At 53.0% G+C, this 19,865-nt stretch overlaps 1 protein-coding gene across 1 annotated transcript in view; it reads right to left on the bottom strand.

The window, feature by feature from the left end:
• LOC311202930 (butyrophilin subfamily 1 member A1-like) overlaps positions 1-19,865 on the bottom strand; it is a gene marked incomplete at both ends in the record, with an annotated part of 517,675 nt that overhangs the window by 411,482 nt on the left and 86,328 nt on the right. The window lies entirely within an intron of this gene.

A 19,865-nucleotide genomic window follows, 5' to 3' on the forward strand; every position in this document is an offset into this window, starting at 1 on the left:
CTCTGGCCCACCCAAGTCGCAGATCTGCCCTCCACCCCGGCCCTACTCTCCTACCTTTCCCCTAGGGCACCTTGAGACCCCCAGACCTGCCTGTACCGGGGGGACCCAGGCGCCTGGTGTCCCATGGCTCTGCCCACCCGGCTCTGACACCCTTGGGGTTTGTGGGTGAAATAGATGGGTCAAGTGTGAAAACCTCCTGGGGAGTGTGGGCAAACCCCAGGGCTTGAGGGAGGTGTCCCTTGACCCCGATGTCCCTTGTGCCTGGTCCCCACCATTGCGCACATCTGCAATGTACACCAAACCCACATCAGCAACACTGACCTCCCCAAAACCTTCTGCAGAGACTGACAGACCTCGTCTCCCATCGGTGAGCGCTTATGTGCTCTTTGAGTCATCAAGTATAAATCTTAGGAGCTCTGAGTCAATTGTGTAGTACTAACATCCTGACCAACACCCTGAACCAGTGGGTCGTTAACGTCTGTTAGAGCCAGAGAGGTTTCAGAGTTTCATGTGGGGTTTTTGTTGTAGGTTTTTTTTCTTTTTTTTTTTCTTTTATTTTCCTAACTGTCCTGCCCTGTTTTGTGAGGTTCTGTGACAGTTTTCAGCATGGTTACAGTTAATGTTAATCTTGCAGTGAGTGTAGGGCTGTGTTAGGAATTTAGGGTGATGGAACCACCCTACTCGTTTAGTTGTTGCTAATCAGTCAAGGACATTTCAGCTTCTCATCCTGCCTTGTCTCTGAGATGAGGGAGGCAGTCAATAAGCTGGGAGCACAGCTCCTCCTGGCACTCCCACTGCTGGTGCTGGGCTGGATGTTCAAAGCCCTCATGGTCCCCATGGCAGTTGAGACCCCCAGAACCAGAGGGGCTCCCACGCCCTGGGTTCAGTGTGTGACACAGCTTTACATGGTGCCTTGAGTGATGTGGGCTCTGGGCAGGGTGGGGGCAGCTCTTGTGTCAGTGCCCGATTCCCCAGGCCTCACACAGGGCTGGAGTGGGGGGGTGCTGCTGGGGGGGCCTTGCCCCACTGAAGGCCCAGGGCTGCAGCAGCAACTCAGCCTCATTTCACTGAGGGGGCTCACACACTGCAGAGCAGAGTCAGCTGTGACCTCCTGGAGGACAATAGCACCAGGGGGTATTGGCAAATCCCCTGCGATGGGAGGGACTTCATTGCCTTCGACATGGACAGGATGACATTCACTGTGGCAGATGCAGCAGCACAAATCACCAAGAGGAAGTAGGAGGTGGACAGGACTGTCACTGAGCACATGAAGCACTACCTGGAGAACAACTGTACTGAGTGGCTGAGCAAATACATGAGCTACGGGCAGGCTGTGCTGGAGAGGAAAGCTGAGAGGATCCTGACCTTGCACTGCTGTGCTTACAGCTTCTACTCACAGTCCATCACCACCAGCTGGCTGAAGGACAGGAGAAAGTCTCCCCCATAAACCGCCAGGGGCTGCATGAACACAGCCACTGCCTCCCCATCCTGCCCCTCTGCGTTGGGGCTGCAGCCCCACCAGTGCCTGTTTCCATGGGATTGAGCTTGGCCATGGCCCTGCTGGTGCTTCCCAAGGATGGGATGTCTAGGAGGAAGATGTCCCATCTCCTGCCCTGCAGGGCACATCCTGGCCCCAGCATGGTGAAACCTGTTGAGCTCTGAGCTCTGCCTCTGATACTCTGGCTACTCCTGTCCCCAGCAGATGTGGTGTCCCTGGATCCCCAGGGCTCCTTAAAAGCCACAGATCTGGTTGTGCTGGAGAGGAGGAAGGGGAAGATAGTGGAGGGCAATGGGAGTCGCAGGTGCCCCAGATGGGACAGCAACAAAGGGCTGCCCATGCCAAAGAGGCTCCAATATCTCCCAAACCCCCAGCACGAGCACCCTGACAGTTGAAGAAACCGGTCCATGAGGACAGTATGGGAACACACATGGCTCCCCAGTGCAGCCCCTGCTCTGCCCCACTGCCCCTCCCCAGGAGTTATTGCAAATCCGTTACTGACTCTACAGGGCAGGAAATACAAATCTCCTGTGGAAAGGGAAGTTGCTCACTGGGTGCTCAGGAGCTGCCGGATGCACCAGGCTGCTTTAAACCCCATCCTCTGCTGGCTTTGAGGTGCAGATTTACATCTGTGGGCAGGATTTGAGGCCCCACTGCCAGGCAAGGAGCTGAAATTCTGCATCCTCCTACCAAAGCCCAGGGGCAGAAAATACAGCTGCAGTACCTGGGTGCAGGTGCTGGAGGTGGCTTTTCCCAGACCTGCACCTCTCCCAGCAGCCCGAGCTGGGGAACCGCAGGTCAGGGCATCCCCACTGTGAGCTCTGCCAATGGTGGGGTGCAGAACTCCAGGGCACCAGGACGGGTGATTTTCACCACAGCCAGAAAATCCCACCTTCCCCAAACTGCCCCTTGCCCCTCACACAGCCACTGGCCCCACCACCCAGCAGTGCTCACCCTGGGATCCCTTTTGGACCCATGCCACCCCATGGGTAAAATACCCGGGATGTGACATATCTGCTTATGGTTGTCCTGCCTTCCTGGAGAAGGGAAGCACCCCACAGTGATGCAGGAGCCACGCAGGCTGGGGCATATCTCTGTGCCCATCCCCACCATCCTACAAGCCTAATCCACCATTGATGGTGGGATCCATGGGAATTCAGACCCATCACAGTCCTCCCCATGCACGGGAACACCCCAAGGTCAGCCCACCTTCAGCCATGTCCCCTCCAGCTGCATGACCAGATTGCCACATTCTGTCCAGCCCCCAGTCCAACCAGTTCTCCAGCTTCTGGTTGGGGTGCAGGTGGCTCCTCAGCACCCCAACAATCATGTTCATGTTGAGGAGCATCATACCTGCTCTGGACATTGCTAGATCCAGATGGAGGGCTGTCACAGCCCAGAAAACTTCACTGTGGTGTATTTTGAAGGCTGCATCATATAACTGTGATGACAGACAGTGAGCACGAGGGGGGGAATCATGGAAGGAAACTCCACATCCGATAAAAACAGATGAGGCAAATGGATCAAACCCTTGGGGGTACGGAGACCCCTCGGGTCCAGAACAGGCTTTTTCTTAAAATAGGCAAATGGTTTTGAAGGTGGGAAGCTAAAAAGAGGCTTTTTAGCCTTTAAGGTAGAACCTAGATGTTCCCCTTCATCGAGTGGCCAATGCATGAGCCATGCTGAGCGGTCCCCAAACCCCACAGCCCTCCATCCCAGTGGGACAGAGGCATCCATGCAGCCATCCCTGTCCCTTAACTTATGACCCAGCAACTCTAAAGCCACTTGAACCAAAGTGCAAAGCCTTCCTCATCCACCCCAACTGCCCCAGAAACTGAATGGGAGTCAACTTTCCACCTCGCTCACTCTCCTCCTGGACCCACAACTGGGTCCCGTACTGGGACCAGTGGTGTTTAATATCTTCATCAGTGACATCAACAGTGGGATCCAGTGCACTCTCTGCAAGTTGCAGATGACACCAAGCTGAGCAGAGGGTTTACATGCCAGAGGGATGAGTTGTCATCTGGAGGGACGTAAACAAGCTGGAGAGGTGGGCCCAGGCAAGCCTCATGGAGTTCAAGAAGGCCAAGTGCAAGGTCCTGCACTTGGGTTGGGACAATCCTCGCTCCCAATACAGGCTGGGCGATGAAGTGATAGAGAGCAGCCCTGCAGAAAAGGACTTGGCCCAGTGCATCCTGGGCTGCATCACAAGAGGTGTGTCCAGCTCATGGAGTGAGGTGCTTCTCCCTCTCTGCTCTGCTCTGCTCTGCTGAGACCCCAAGTGCAGTACTGACTCCAGCTCTACAGCCCTCAACAAAAGAAGGACATGGACCTCTTGGAGTGGGTCCAGAGAAGGTCACAAGGATGATCGAAGGATGGAGCACCTCTCCTATGAACACTGGCTGAGAGAGCTGGTGTGGTTCATCATGGAAAAGAAAAGGCTCAGGGAAGAACTTGGAGTCCCTTTCCAGAACCTGACACATGTTGTCCAAAGAGATGGTGGAGGCTCCATCTCTGGAGACATTCAAGGTCAGGCTTGAAGCTCTGAGCAACCTGCTGTAGTGAAAGGTGTCCCTGCTCACTGCAGGGGGTTGGACTAGATGGCTTTTAAAGGTCCCTTCCAACCCAGAGCATTCTGTGATTCCACAACTCGAGGTCTCAGGGCTGGAGGAGCCCCGGGAACATCTCCACCCCCAAGTGTCAGGAGAGGGCAGTGTGAGCCCAGAAGAGCCGCTGAGCCCCAGCTCCCAGGCAGGACCAGCAGATCACCTGCCAGAAGAGCATCCTCCTGCCCAGGCTGGGATACTTGGAGCACCTGAACGGGTGTCTGAGGGCTGTTGGGTGCAGATGAACAGCAGAAGCTCCATGAGGGAGCTGGAGAAGGGAAACCCAACAAGATTTCAGCTTGGCTCCCCTCTCCCCCAACCATCCCATGAGCACAGGCAGCACCTTCACCTTTCCTGGTGTCACCCCCATCAGCCTGGGAACAAAATGCTGTTTGTCCCCAGGGTTGGGGCAGGAAGGCCAAACACAAACCATCCCCTTGGGTATCCCCGCTCCAACGGGGATGAGTCCTGGAAGCCCACTGCCATCCTCTGGCATGGATGCAGGACCCCCAAAATGTGGAGAAAACACCGGATTTCTGTTCAAAGGAGTTTTGGGGGTCAGAGCCAGGAGCTCCCAGGGAACGACAGCATCAGGAGACAGGTCAGGGCTTGGGGAGCCCTCCTGGCCCGCAAAAACCACTGGGGAGAACACTGAGGTGCCCCAGGGATGAAATGGGAGCACGGGGGAGGGGGTCCTACCTGCAGGAAGGGCCGGGGGAGGGGCTGGAGAAGTGCCATGGCTTCTCAGTGGTGCAGTGATGGTGACCTCCTGTAAGGAGAGCTCCTGGTGACAGCTGCCTCCTGGGGGTGTAGGTTGGGGGGTGCACACAGAGAGGCTGTAAAGAGGCCTCAAAGTGACAACATTTGAAAAGTTAAACCGTTAAACCAAAGTAACCAAAATGAAAGAAGGGGAAAACCCACAACAGAGACCCAACATACAAAGGAAACAACTACAATTTAAAAAAAAGAAGGGAAGTTAAAAATATCCAAGCAATGAACAAAACCTAAACTAGAATAACCCCCAAATAACTAAAATAAAACATATGTAAAAATATTAAATCAAATAATGATTTTTTTACAAAATAAGAAAGAAAAATCAAAGAAACCAAAAAACCAAAGAACTAATCTTCAAAGGAAATAGAAAGAGAAAATAAAAAAGCTGTGAGAAATAAAATTTAATGCTAAGTAATAAAATTTGAAAGAAAAAACAAATTATAAATTTTAAAACAAAATAAAGCCAAGGAAAAAATGAAGTCCCATAGTAATAAAACCTTAGGAATAAATTTTTAAAACCCAACAAACCATGAGGTGAGAAATACAGTTAAAAGTGATGAACTAAACTTCAAAAAGCCCAAGTCAGACACAAAGCTTGAAATATTAACAAAAAAAAACGACAAAAGAAGGAAAAACTTGTTGCCCTGACATTCCTTCTGCAGTAGCCCCCAAGCCCTGAGGTCAGACCCCGCCTCCGCCGCCAGTTCCACTTTCCCGCGGCTGCGCAGGGTCCAGGGGTTCCCCCTGCCCGACACCCTCCAGCTCCCCCTACACGCGCTGGCGCAGAGCGGGGCTGCGCGGTACCTGCGCACCTACTGTAGGTGGGGAGGGTGGACCCAAACCCGCCCAGCCCCCAGGGTGAGGGAGGATGGGGTGGCCCCCACTCACTGGGGAGAAAAATGCCTTTTCCAGATTTCCCTCTTCCCTCTATTTTTATTCTTTTTTTATCTTTTTCCACTTTCATTTTAAACCCTATTCCTTTTTTTATAACCATGTTTTGCCTACTTTATAAAAAAAATTAAAAAATAATTCTCCCCTTTTCATCTTTCAAACATATTTTTTTCTTTTACATTTTTAACCTTATTTTTTTTACCTTTTTTGCATATCCTTATCCCCTGTTTTACCCTGTTCCATCTTTTTTAAATGTCCTCCCCCACTTACCTTTCTCGTTTTTTATTTCCTCTCTTCACACATTTGCTTCTTTCCCCCATTTCCCCTTCTTTCTCCCCCCCTTCTTTCTTTCCTATCCACACTTTCTTGCAAGAAAAGAAATGACAGGATGGGCATCTTCAGACCCCCATGGAAGTTATCAATAAAATAGCAGCCATGTCTCCTCCTACCAACAAAAAGGAGACTCAAGCTTTCCCAGGCACTGTGGGTTTCTGGAGAATGCATATCCCAAACCACAGTCTCATTGTCAGCCCTCTCTACCATGGAACCCAGAAGAAGGAGGATTTCTAGTGGGGCCTGAGCAGTGACAGGCCTTTGAACAGATCAGACAGGAGACAGTCCATGCAGTAGCCCTTGGGTCTGTCTGGACAGGGCCAGATGTAAAGAATGTGCTCTACACCACAGCCAGGGAGAATGGCCCTACCTGGAGTCTCTGGCAGAAAGCACCAGGGGAGAGTTGAGGCCGAGCGCTGGGGTTTGGAGTTGGGGCTACAGAGGATCCAAGGCCCATTGCACACCAACAGAAAAGGAAATACTGGCAGCATATGAAGGGGTTTGAGCTGCTTCAGAAGTGACTGGGATTGAAGCCCAGCTCCTCCTGGCACCCTGACCGCTGGTGCTGGGCTGGATGTTCAAAGGGAAGGCCCCTTCCACATGCAGCAAGGGAAACAAAGCAACTGGCAGTGCAGAGGCAAACCCGTCTGGGATGCTCCACTGTGGCAAGACATCTCTGCCCAGGTAGAGAACCTGAATGTAAAAGTTCCTCATGTAGATGTCCACATACCCAAGAGCCGAGCAGCTGAAGAACATCATAACAACCAGCAGGTTGATCAGGCTGCTAAGATTGAAGTGTAGACCTTGATTGGCAAAGTAGGGGTGAATTATTGATAGGTGTTGGGCCCATGACACCTCAGGCCATCGAGGAAGAAATGACACAGATGGACATAGATGGGCTTGTGGTCACAGGTCATCCATGAATGTGAAACATGTGCCTCGATCAAGCAAGACAAGTGGTTAAAGACTCTGTGGTATGGAGGACGATGGCTGAAACACAGACATGGAGAAGCCTGGCAGATCGATTCCATAACTCTCCCACAGACACGCCAAGGGAAGTGGTATGTGCTAACAATGGTAGAAGCAACCACTGGCTGGCTAGAAACTTCTCCTGTGCCACATACCACTGCCTGGAGCACTATCCTGGGTCTTGAGAAGAAAGCCCTCTGGTGGCATGGCACTCCAGAAGGAATTGAGTCAGACAATGGAACCCTTTCCAGAATAATCTCATAGACACCTGGGCCAAAGAACATGGCATCAAATGGGTGTGTCATAGACCCTGCCATGCACCAGTGTCTGGGAAAATCAAGAGGTACAATGGACTGTTAAAAACTACTCTTAAAGCAATGGGTGGTGGGACCCTAAAAAACTGGGATATGCATTTACCCAAAGCCACATGGTTAGTTAACAGCAGGTTGTTTAATAGTCAAGCTCAACTTGCCCAATCCAAACTCCCAGGTACTATAGAAGGGGATAAAGTCCCTGCAGTGTGCATGAAAAACCTGTTGGGGAAGAGAGTTCGTGTTGTTCCTGCTTCAGGTAAAGGGAAACTCATTTGTGGGTTGCTTTTGCTCAGGGACCTGGGTGTACTTGGTGATGCTAAAGGATGGGGAAGTCCAGTGTGTACCCCCAGGGGCTTTAATTCTAGGTGAAGATAGTTGCTAAATTGTTGGTGTGTAACAAATCAGTCCATGGCAGATGGTATAAATGATATATGATGAACCTCCAAAATCAACTGAAAATGTAAGATCTGGGCATGATGCAGATGGTGTGGAAAAAGGGGTGGATAATGTCCTGGTTCTGGCCAGGATGGGGTTAACTTCTCCAAGGGGCCAGCACAGGTGAGCTGAGTTGCCCTGGGCTGTTTTCCACACCACTTGACAGCATGGCCCCCTAAAAAGGGGCTGGTCAGTGGCCAGTCAGCATGGCTCTGGTTCCTGGGCAGTCTGAGTGCAGCCAGCTGCAGGGTTGGTTCTTGTATGATTGCATTATCACCTTGTCAGGTTGGCAAAGTGCCCTGTATTATCATGGGGTGTGTGCACTTCGTCCCAGTCTTTTGTTTTTGGGGTGCTCATCTGTAGACTGTCCCTATCCCAACCCACCGGGGCTCTGTCTGTTTCTCCTCCAAGGAGTGGTGTGGTGTGAGAGCAGCTGGTGGTGCTCAGCCACAGCTTAGGGCTGAACCACCACACTTGGCCATGGAGAAAAATGCAAGGACATGAGGATTGTGCTTATGTTAATTTAGGGTGTTGCAGGCAAGAGGTGAGCTTGGTGTCAGCAGTACATGCTCCATGCCACAGGCATCGCTTGGTGCTCCAATGGCCTAGAGACACTAGAGAGACCGGAGTAGGAATTGTAGGACTTGAAGGAGGAATCCTGGGAGTGGTTACCCACTGCAGAAATTGACCTCCACCCCAGTCAGACCCTGTGATAGTGAGAAACATTAGAGGGGAACACTACAGGACAGGACTGAAGGGGAACCCAGAGTGAGGGACACATGGCATAAAGAGCCCAAGGGAAAGTGAAACATTTTTGGGGTCAGGCTCTTGGGTAAGCTCCCCCCACCTCATGGCAGATCCCTGACCCACATCTGTCACCTGGAGCAGGCAAAAACCCCTGCCAGCCCTGTGGGATCCCTACCTGATCCCAGACGGAGGATATGGAGAGTCACCCGATTCCTCATGAGACCCCCAGAGCTTGCCAGGAGCCACATCTGTGGCCGTGCTGGTCAGAAGAGAGGGGAAAGGAGGTAGAGGAAGGTGATGGGGGTTGCAGGCACCTAAGAGCAGATGGTGAGGAAGGGCTGTCCATGCCCTTAAGAGGCTCCAAACCCGCTGCACGAGCACCCCGACCGCGGAAGAAACTGATGCTCAGGGGCAGGATGGGACCACACAGCTCCCCGGTGCAGCCCCTGCTCTGCCCCACTGCCCCTCCCCAGGAGTTATTGCAAATCCGTTACTGACTCTACATGGCAGGAAATACAAATCTCCTGTGGAAAGGGAAGTTGCTCACCGGGTGCTCAGGAGCTGCCGGATGCACCAGGCTGCTTTAAAACCCCATCATTTGCTGGCTTTGAGGTGCAGATTTAGGTCTGTGGGCAGGATTTGAGGCCCCACTGCCAGGCAAGGAGCTGAAATTCTGCTGTTCTCATTGCCTTGTGAACCCTGGGGTTGCTTTTGGATCCATGCCACCCCATAGGGAAGATGCCCAGGATGTGATATATCTGCTCATGGTTGTCCTGCCATCCTGGAGAAGGAAAGCACCCCACAGTGTTGCAGGAGCCACCCAGGCTGGGGTATATTTCTGCACCCAACCCCACCATCCTATAACACCAGTGGGGCTTTGATGGTGGGATCCATGGGAATTCAGACCCACTGCATCTCTCCCTATGCACATGAACACCCTGAGACCACCCCACCTTCAGGCATGTCCCCTCCAGCTGCATGACTGGCATGGTCCAAGCCCTCCAGCCCCAGGTCCACCAAGTTCTCCAGCTGCTGGTTGGGGTGCAGGTGACTCCCCAGCATCCACATCCCCTATGTTCATGTTCAGGAGCATTGTACCTGCTCCAGACATTGTCAGATCCAGCTGGAGATGGAGGTGGAGTGGGGAGCCACTGGGGACTCCCACATCACTCTCCATCTTTCCCCACCTTGAGCAATCAAATCATCATCCCACAATCCTGGAAACTCAGTTCTACTTTATTGCACCTCATTTAAAGTGAGGAGCAGTTGAGTGATTGTGGGTGAGAATCAAGGGGCAGGCTAGTGTGAGTGACACTGTTGTTGGTGTTTACTACAGGCCCCCTGATCAGGAGGAGAGAGTTGACAATGCCTTCTACAAGCAGACAGGAGTCACCTCATGATCCCAGGTGCTGGTCTTTATGGGGAACTTCAATTACCCAGGTATTTGTTGTGTGAGCAACAGAGCCAGGCATGTGTGGTCCAGACAGGTTCTGCAATGTGTGGAAGACAACTTTCTGATACAGATGGTGGAGGAGCTGACAAGAGGGAGTAGGTACTGGATCTTGTTCTAACCAACGAGGATGGGCTCATTAGGGAATTAAAGATCAGGGGCAGCTTGGGACAAAGTGACCATGAGATGGTGGAGTTCAAGATCCTGGGTGGAAGAAGCAAGCCAAAAAGTAGGATAGCTAGCCTGAACTTCAGAAGAGCAAACTTCGATCTCTTCTGCAACCTAATAGAAGCCATCCCGTGGGCTGTGCTGTTAGAAGGTACATTGAGCAGCTTATGCATGTCCGGTGAGTGACTTCCCTGTGTCCCACACTCTGGGTTCCCCTTCAGTCCTGTCCTGCAGTGCTCCCGTGAAAAGTTTCTCACTTGCAACTGGGCTGGCTGGGGTGGAGGTTGTTTTCTGGAGCAGGTTCCCACTCCAGGGAAAACTCCTTCTCCTTCAAGTCATCCTGCTTCAGTTTCTCCAGGGTCTTTGGAACATTGGAGGGCAAAGCAATGTGAGTGGCATGGAGCATCCACTGCTCATGACAATCTTCACCCTTGTCTGCAACACCCTAAATCAATCAACACACAATCTCCATGTCTCTGTGTCCTTCTCTGTTGTCAAGCTGAATTCCAAGTGGTGGGAACAGGCCACCATCTCCATCTCACCATGGGGCAGGATGTCACGCTGCCTTGTCAGTTGTCCCCTGTCGTGGATCCTTGGAGCTTGGATATCAGGGGGATCCAGCACCATGTCTATGAAACGGTGCACCACTGATGAAATAGGGAGCTCCTGTCCAGGGAGCAGTTGGAGAAGCATGTTGGGATGACAGAGTTGGTCAGACATAGTCTCTCCATGTCTGGAGAGAAGTCTGGACTTGTGAATCTTGGGATGAGACCCTCTGATGGTTGTCAGTACATCTGCACAGTGAAATGTGGTGCCTTTTATGGAGAAAGTGGTGTATTTGGATGTGGCAGGTTTGTGGTTGGTGTGGTGTTGCCAGGGAGTGGTTCTGCTATCCCTGGACTTTTGTGTCCCTCCCAGACCTCTGTCCTCTCCCTTTGTGCCACAGGACACCCTACATATTTTCTGGAAGCGTTAGGGCTTCTTGAGCAAAGATGGGTTGTTGCAGGTGCTGCCTTGAGATGCTGAATCTCAGTAGATCAGTCTTGCTGTGCCAGGGTGTTTGGAGGGAGATCTGGGGCTGTTGGGCATCAATGGTCTGTGTTTCTGCACAAGTTGGGGTGGGTTTCGTGGCCAGTCCTGCAGCCCTGTTGGGACCTATGATTGCTCTGCTATCAGATGTGTTCATCACTTTGAGCTGAGGACACACCTACCTGATTGTTGTGGGTTTGCATGGCAAGGTTTTGCGGAAGGGGGAGCTGCATGGGTGGCTTCTGCAAGAAGCTTCTAGAAGCTTCCCCCAGGTCCAACAGAGCCAGTACCAGCCAGCTCAAGGACAGACCCACTACTGACCAACACCAAACCAATCAGTGGCAGTGGTAGCACCTCTGTGATAACATATTTAAGAAGGAAAAAACCTGCAAGTGGCTGCAATTTGTCACCAGGGGAAGGTGTGAGAAAGTTTGCAGACACCAAGGTCAGTGAAGAAGGAGGGGCAGGAGGAGGCACTCCAGGCACTGGAGAAGATATTCCCCTGCAGCCCATGGAGAAGACCATGGTAAGGCAAGCTGTATTCCTGCAACCCATGGAAGGTGATGGGGAGCAGAGATCCCACCTGCAGCCTGTGGAGGACCCCATGCTGGAGCACTTGGAGATGCCTGAAGAATGCTGTGACCCAGTGGGATACACACATTGGAGCCAGCTTGATGTCTGGTGACAGCAATGGCTGAATGTACTCCTGGGCTGCCAAACAGCCAGGGTATCATGGCCATTCCTGTCCTGCGGTACTGCACAGGCTGGAACTCCAGCATCACCTTGAATCAAAGGGACAGTAACCTGTGGATGAGTCCCCAGAATAGCAAGACACCCCAAAGTGTCCATGGCCAGGAATAAGTGCCCCACAGAGCCTCTGCCCTTCTGCAGCAGCAGAGAAAACTCCTGAAGGCCACAGTGTTCCCTTCTCCCCAAGACCTCTGGGCTTCTTTTTCCTTCCTTCTTCTCCTTTATTTTTCTTTGAACTGATGGTCTCCTGCCTTTTTCCTTCATTGTCCTGAACCCCCAAATGTCCTAAAACCACCAATGTGAAAGAGATGGACTCAGTGGAACTGGCTCAGGTGGACAATTTGCCAGCGTCTGGTCAGGGCTGTGCTCATTGCCTCAGCAATAATGGTCATACATGAGAACATCAGCCCATTTTGGGAAGGAAATATCTTCTAAAAGTGCTGAAACTCTCCTAATGCTATTCTCCAGCACAAACTGCTGTGAGAGGCACAGGGTCACTCACATTCCAGGTACAGACAGTAAATCTGCAACTGACACTGGCTTAACGGTTGTTGAGGTTTTAGTCAGCCTGGTGCATCCGGCAGCTCGTGACCACAGGGGCTTTCAAATATTACTTTCATTTAGGGCCAGTAATGGCTTTGCAATAAATCCTGCTGAGGAACAGTGGGACAGAGTATGGGGCTGCACCAAGGACCCATGCATAGTCCTGTCTTGCCATTGGTTTCTTCCACCATTGGGGAGCTCGAGCAGGGGGTTTGGGGATTTCAGAGCCTCTTTTGGGGGCAGAAGCAACCCTTCTTTGCCATCGCCCACCTCTGCCTCCCTTACCCTCCCTTCTCTCCAGCACGGATGCAGATGTGGCTCCTGGTGAGCCCCGGAGGCCACAGTCTAAGGTGGCTGTTTTCCTGTCTCCCTTCCTTACTTCTCCTAGTACTAAGACTTCTCCTAATACTAACTAGGAGAACTAACTCATTCCTCTGGAAAGCAAAATCAAAAATCAACGAGTCATCAGAGGGAACAACCACTCAACCCATGGCTGATCCTGCTGGAGCAGCCAGAAATCAGGGTTATTCCTCTATTCCTTCTTTCTGGAGAGTGGGACAAGACCTCCAGGAATGGTTCCCTGCCAGCCAATCCCACAGTCAGCCCACCCAGCCTCTCTAGATTTCAGCATGAACATCAGGAACCCCCCAAAAACCAAGTCCTTCCCGTTGGCTCCTGTGCCAGGAGGTTTTGCTGGGAGAAGGGGCCAGAAGGACTCACCCAGCTCTCTGGAAAGCAGCGCTGAAAAGCAAAGCTGGAGGAAGAGGAATTAAGTAGAGCAGCTTGCTTCCTCAGTGGGAACAGCTACAGAGGGTCTCTGGGACCTTCCCACCAGCCAGATGCTCCAGCTGTGATCCCTGTCCTCCCACCCACACCCCACTGTGTCCTTGTCCCCTTTCATCCTTACCCAAACTGTTTTTTGATGAAGGCAGCACGTCCTTTGGGGGCAAAGGTACCTTTCCTTCTCCAGACATAAGCTACAAGGCCAAGGACACCAACAAGAGAGCACAAGGAGTACACCCAGACTGGCCATCCAGGAACGGGCATCGTGGAAAAAGGGAGCTGAGAAACAAACAGATCCTGTTTGGGCTCAGCTCCAAGGCCACCATCACATCCCAGAGCAGACCCCTCACAGCTCCCACTGGGGCTGTGGGACTGGACACCAAACCTACCCCAACCTGTTCAGGAACTGCAGATTATGGATGCCCAATCATCCCAGAGCTCTCCTGCAAACCTCCTGGCAGAACAAGTCTGATCTGCCGAGCTTCAGCACCTCAAGGCAGCCTCTGCACTGATCAGTCCTCATTCAAGAAGCTCCAAGGCTTCCAGACAATGTACCAGGTCTCCTGTCACACAAAAAGTATGGGCCAGAGGTCTGGGAGGGAAACACAAGCCCACGGACACCATCACTACTCCTGGAAACACCGTACCAGACACAAACCTGACATCTCCAGGCCCACCATAGCTTCTCCATAAGAGGCACCATCCATCACGGTGCAGACGTACTGACCATCATCAGAGGGTCTCAACCCAGAGATTCACAAGTCCAGGTGTTCGTTGGTGAGATCATCTCTGACGAACTCCGTCCTCCCAACATATTTCTCCATCTACTCCACGGACACGTCCTCCCCATTTTGGTAGTGGTGCACCGTTTCAGAAACCCTGTGCCAGATGCACCTGATGTCCCAGCTCCAAATATCCTCATCGGGGGACAAGTGACACTGCAGCATGACATACTGCCCCACAGTGACACAGAGAGTGTGGCCTGGTCCCACCACTCTGAGGTCAGCTTTGGATAAAGACACAGAGACACACAGATTACACCTAGGTTAATTTAGGGTGGGGCATCTCCTTCCTCTGAGAGATCCTATCCCAGGGTCTGGCTCAGAACAGCCACAACCAGGCTCGGTCCCACGGGAACAGGCAACAGTGGGGTTGATGCCCCAGCATCAAGGAGCAGGATGGGGAGGCAGCGGCTGGGTCTGGGCAGTGCCCAGGCCATACAGTACCCCCAGCCAGAGCAGAATCACCTTGAGCAGGCTGTAGAGAACAGCATCCAGGCAGGTTTTGAAAGTCTTGAGATGGAGACTCTACAATCTCTCTGGCCATCCTGTCCCAGGGCTCTGCCACCCTCACAGGAAAGAAGTTCCTCCTCGTGGTTAGGTGGAACTTCTTATATTCCCTATAAATACGTCCCTGGAGATATTCAAGATCAGGCTTGATGGGGCTCTGAGCAACCTGATCTAGTGAAGATGTCCCTGCTCACTGCAGGGGGGCTGCACTAGATGTCCTTTAGAGGTCCCTTCCAACCTAACGCATTGTATGATTTTACTTTCAAATTTCTGCCCATTGGCTCTTGTCCTGTCCCTGGGCACCACTGAACACAGACTGACCCCATCCTCATGATAACCACCCCTCTAATATTTATCAGCATTGAGAAGATCCACCCCCCACCTCAGTCTTCTCTAGGCTAAAGAGTCTCAAGTCCCTCAGAGATGTTCCAGTCCCCTCAGCATGTTCATAGCCCTTTTTTGCACCCTCTCCAGGAGCTCCTTGTCTTTCTTGACCCAGGCGGCCCAGCACTGCATACAATATTCCTGATGAGGCCTCCCCAGGGCAGAGCAGGGGGGCAGGAGAACCTCTCTAACCTGCTGCCCACACATTTCTCTTCCCTGATCCTGAGGGCACATTGCTGGTCATGGTCAGCCTGAATTCCAACAGGACTGCCATGTCTTCTTCCACAGCACTGCTTCCCAGCAGGTCAGCTCCTAACCTCTACTGGTGCCGGGGGTTATTCCTTGAGAGGTGAAGGACTCTACACTGGCCCTTTGCTATTTTGTGCCTAGTTCCTGCTTCCAGCTTTAGTTATTGAGTTTGGGCTTTGGTTGGAGGGTGAAAAACTTCAGCAAAGCACCTGGGGTGGGGCCTCAAGTCTCGCCCAGAAGCAGAAGTTCCAAACCACAAATATAAAATGAGTGATTTTGAGAAGTCAGTAACGGAACTACAGGGAATCGAGGTAAGTGGAAGTGGGTGGGAGCAGGGGCTGCACTGGGGAGCCGTGTGTGGTCCCATGCTGCCCTTGAGCACTAGTTTCTTCAGCCATTGTGCTCATACAGGGGGTTTGGGGATTTCGGAGCCTCTTAGGGGGCAGGGGCAGCTCTACTTTGCAAGCCCCTCTGAGGTGGCTGTACCCCCCATCGCCCTCCCCTGCCTCCCTTCCTCTCCCTACAGTCCAGCACGGCCACAGATGCGGCTCCCGACAAGCCCTGGGGACCTCCTGATGTACTGGGCGACTCTCCGCATCTTCCAGTTGTGTTCAGGTAGGGATCCTGCAGGGCTGGCAGGGGGTTTCATCTGCTATGGGTGGCAGATGTGGAGCAGGGAGCTCTGGTGGGGCGCGGGGACCCCATTCCAGGGTTGGGCCCTGCATAGCTTGACTTTCCATTGGGCTCTTTACACTATATGTCCCTCACCCTGGGTTCCCCTTCAGTCCTGTCCTGCAGTGCTTCTATCAAACGGCTCTCGCTTGCACTAGGGCTGGCTGGGGTGGAGGTTGTTTTCTGGAGCAGGTTCCCGCTCCCGGGAAACCTCTTTCTCCTTCCAGTCCTCCCACTCCCACTCCAGTTTCTCTGGGGTCTCTGGAACATGGGAGAGTAAAGCAATGCCCACGGCATGGAGCGTGCCTGGCTCATGCCAAACTCAGCCCTGACCTCCAATGCCCTCAATTAACATAGGTGCCATCTCTGTGTCTCTGTGTCCTTCTCCATGGCCAAGCTGACTTCACAGTGGTGGGACCAGACCATGCTCTCCGTGTCACTGTGGGACAGGATGTCGTGCTGCCGTGTCACTTGTCCCCAGCCATGGACGCTCAGAGCTGGGACATCAGGTGGATCCGGCACAGGGTCTCTGAAACGGTGCACCACTACCGACATGGGGAGGACGTGTCCAGGAAGCAGATGGAGGAATATGTTGGGAGGACAGAGCTGATCAGAGATGGTCTCTCCAATGGAAGGCTGAACTTGCGAATCTCTGGGCTGAGACCTTCTGATGATGGTTATTACGTCTGCACTGTGACAGATGGTGCCTCCTATGGAGAAGCTTTGGTGGAGCTGCAGATGACAGGTTTGTGTCTGGTGTGGTGTTTCCAGGGGTGGTGATGGTGCCCCTGGGCTTCTGTGTCCCTCCCAGATCCTTGTCTCCTCCCTTGGTGCCCCCAGAAACCTGGTACATTGCCTGGAAGCCCTGGGGCTTCCTGAACAAAGAGGGGTCGTTACAGATGCTGCCTTGAGGTGCTGAAGCTGGGCAGCTCGGTCTTGCTGTGCCGGGAGGTTTGGGGGGAGATCTTGGGCTGTTGGGCATCAACGCTGGGTGGTTCCTGCCCAGGTTGGGGTGGGTTTGGTGGGAGCTGTGATGGGTCTGATCAGGGATGCAGTGGTAGCATCAGAGCTGAGCCCATCCCTCCCTGACCCCAACCCTGGGCTCTTCCCCAGCCACAGGCTCTGTCCCTCAGCTCTCTCTGGAGGGGTACGAGGCCGGAGGCATCCGGGTGCTGTGTCGATCGGCTGGATGGTTCCCACAACCGGAGGTGCTGTGGAAAGACCCTGACGGGCACCGTGTCCCCTCGGTCTCCCAGAGACGTTCCCCTGATGCCAGGGGCCTGTTTGACACTGAAGACGCCATCGTGGTGACGGGAACCAGAGATGGGAACTGGTCCTGTGTGGTCAGGAACAGCTGCCTGGACCAGGAGCAGGAGGCGTCCCTGCACATCTCCAGTGCGACGGCTGCAGCCAGCCCCTGCGGCGCTGGAGCAGGGCGGGGGGTGGCTGCCTTGCTTGGAGCAGCTTTGTTCTGGGCTTGGGGTGCAGTGTAGGGGTGTGGGAGAATGGGAGGACTCTCTCCCCTTGAGGCCAGGGTTTGTGGGACAAGACTCCAGTGTACATCCATCCCTTTCCCTGTGGATCTGTTTGTTTCTCAGCTCCCTTTTTCCACAATACACGTCCCTGGATGGTCAGGCTGGGTGTGCTCCTCGTTCTCTGTGTTGGGCTCCTTGGTGTCGGTGTTTATCTCTGGAGAAGGAAACATACGTTTGCTTCAGAAGGATGTTTTGCCTTCATCACAATGCCCCTTGGGCAAAGGACTGAATGGGATAAGGACACGGTGGGGTGTTGGCAGGGGGACAGGGAGCACAGCCAGAGCGCCTGGCTGGTGGGAAGGTCCAAGAGACCCTCTTGAGATGTTTCTCCAAGCCGCACTCCTCACGTCCTCTTCCTCTGGCTTTGCATTACAGGCCTGCTGTTATGCAGAGGGCTGGGTGAGTCCTTCTGGCCCTTTACCCCAGCAAAACCTTCTGGCACAGGAGCCCCCGGGAGGGACTTGGATTTGTGGGGTTCCTGACTTTGGGGCTGAGCTCCAGAGGGCCTAGGTGGGCTTATGGGGAAATAGTCTAGCATGGAGCCATTCCTGGGTGCAATGCAGTCTTTTCCTACTCCCCAAAAAGAATGAGTTGGGCATCAGCCCAAGCTCTACCTGCTACTGTGCAGCAGCCATGGGATGTGTTGCTGTTCCCTCTGGTCACACATCGCTTTTTGGTTTTGCTTTCCAGAGTGTAGCAGTTTTGTGTAGCAATGTGCTGGTAGTGAACTGGGGGCTGCAGAGATGGTTGCTGTAAGAAGCAGCTAGAAGCTCTGCAGGCCCCAGAGAGTAAACATCAGCCGTTTACAAGGCCAGAGTTGCTATTGACCAAGGCTGAGCCCATCAACGATGGTCACAGCGCCTCTGGGAATCACATTTAGAAGAAAAGAACTGCAAGCAGCTGCTTTTTACCCCCAGAGAAGGGAGTGAGAAGATGTGAGAAACTGTGCAGACACCAAGGCCAGGGAGGAAGAATGAGGTCCTCCAGGTGCCAGAGAGAGAGATTCCCCTGCAGCCCATAGAGAAGACCATGGTGGAGCGGGTGTCCCCTCAGCCCATGGAAAAGGATGGGGGGCAGAGACATCTACAGCCTGTGGATAGACTGGCCTATGCCACAGCAAGTTTACTGGGGGACTTGTCACTCTGTGGGGGACCAGGCTGGAGCAGTTTGGACCCGAAGGTCAGCACCCCATGGAAGGGAACTGGGCTGAGGCACATGGTGAGGAGATGACGCCCTGATAGAAAGGACTCACACCGGAGAAGTTTGAGGAGGACTGTCTGCCATGGGTGGGACCCCACGGTGCTGCAGGGGAAGGGGTGTGTGTGGAATACCTCTCTCCTCCCCCCCAACCCCAAGTAAGAAGGAAAACAACTCAGGAGGAACTGACTGAAAACCACCACTCCCCATTCCCTACCCCTCCCCACACCACAGTGGTGGGGGGTGGGGAAGGGAAGAAGGGATCGAAATTATGACTAAAGTCTTCTGAAAGGGGAGGGGTGGGGAGAAGTAGAGGTGGTTTAAGATCTGGAGAAGGAAAGCAGCTTGTGAGGAACTGACTGGAACCCCACTCAATGTTCCCTGCCCCTCCTCGTGTCATGTTGCTGGGGAAGAAGAGAGTAAAATCATGAATGAAGTGAAGTTTGCTAAGAAAGGAGGGGTGGGTGAAAGGTGCTTTAAGACCTGGCCATGCTTCTCATTACCTGACTCTGGTTCACTGGGTGTGTAGTGCAGTGTAATAAATTAGTTTTCTTTCTTCTGTGTGGAGTCTGTTTTGCCCAATGCACTAATAGCAGAGTGATCCCTCTCTGTCCCTATCTTGAATCCTTAGCCTCTCTATATATATTTTCTCCCCTTTTTGGCTGAAAAGGGGAGAGATAGAGCGGCATTGCTGGGCATTTGGCCTCTAGCCAGGGCCAAACCACCTCACATAGAAATGAGATGCAGCACTGGGTGAGTGTCTTTGAGATCTGGGACACTGTGGGGTCCTATTGCCAGGTGCTCTGTGCTTGGCTCTTTCCATCCTTGCCCTTCCTCTCCATCATGGCATCCCTGGGTCTGGGAAACCCCATGGCAATGTGCCTGGGAGAGTCAGCAGTCCAAGCAGACCAGCATGGGGATGGGCCCTCTGCCCTGCCCAGAACTGCTGGGACCGGCTCTGGGATGTGACCAGCTCTCCTCTCTCCTTGTAGCCTGGAGGAAGTTTCTGCTGCCCCACACTCCAGGTAATTGGTTATTCGGTTGCCGCTCACATCCATGGCAGGTGGTTCTCCTCCCATTCCTCATGTTCAAGGGGCATCTGGGGTGGCCAGTGTCTGGGGCCAAGCTGTGCCTGGGTGTATTGGGTGACTCCCACACCTGGACTGTGGCACTGGGCCATTCCCCTGCTGTTTTCTAGCCTGTCCCACCCCTTGTGAGTTCTATCAGTGGAGCCTACAGGAGCCATCTT

The sequence above is a fragment of the Gallinula chloropus genome, assembly GCF_964237585.1.
Source record: "Gallinula chloropus genome assembly, chromosome: 32".
Lineage (NCBI taxonomy): Eukaryota > Metazoa > Chordata > Aves > Gruiformes > Rallidae > Gallinula > Gallinula chloropus.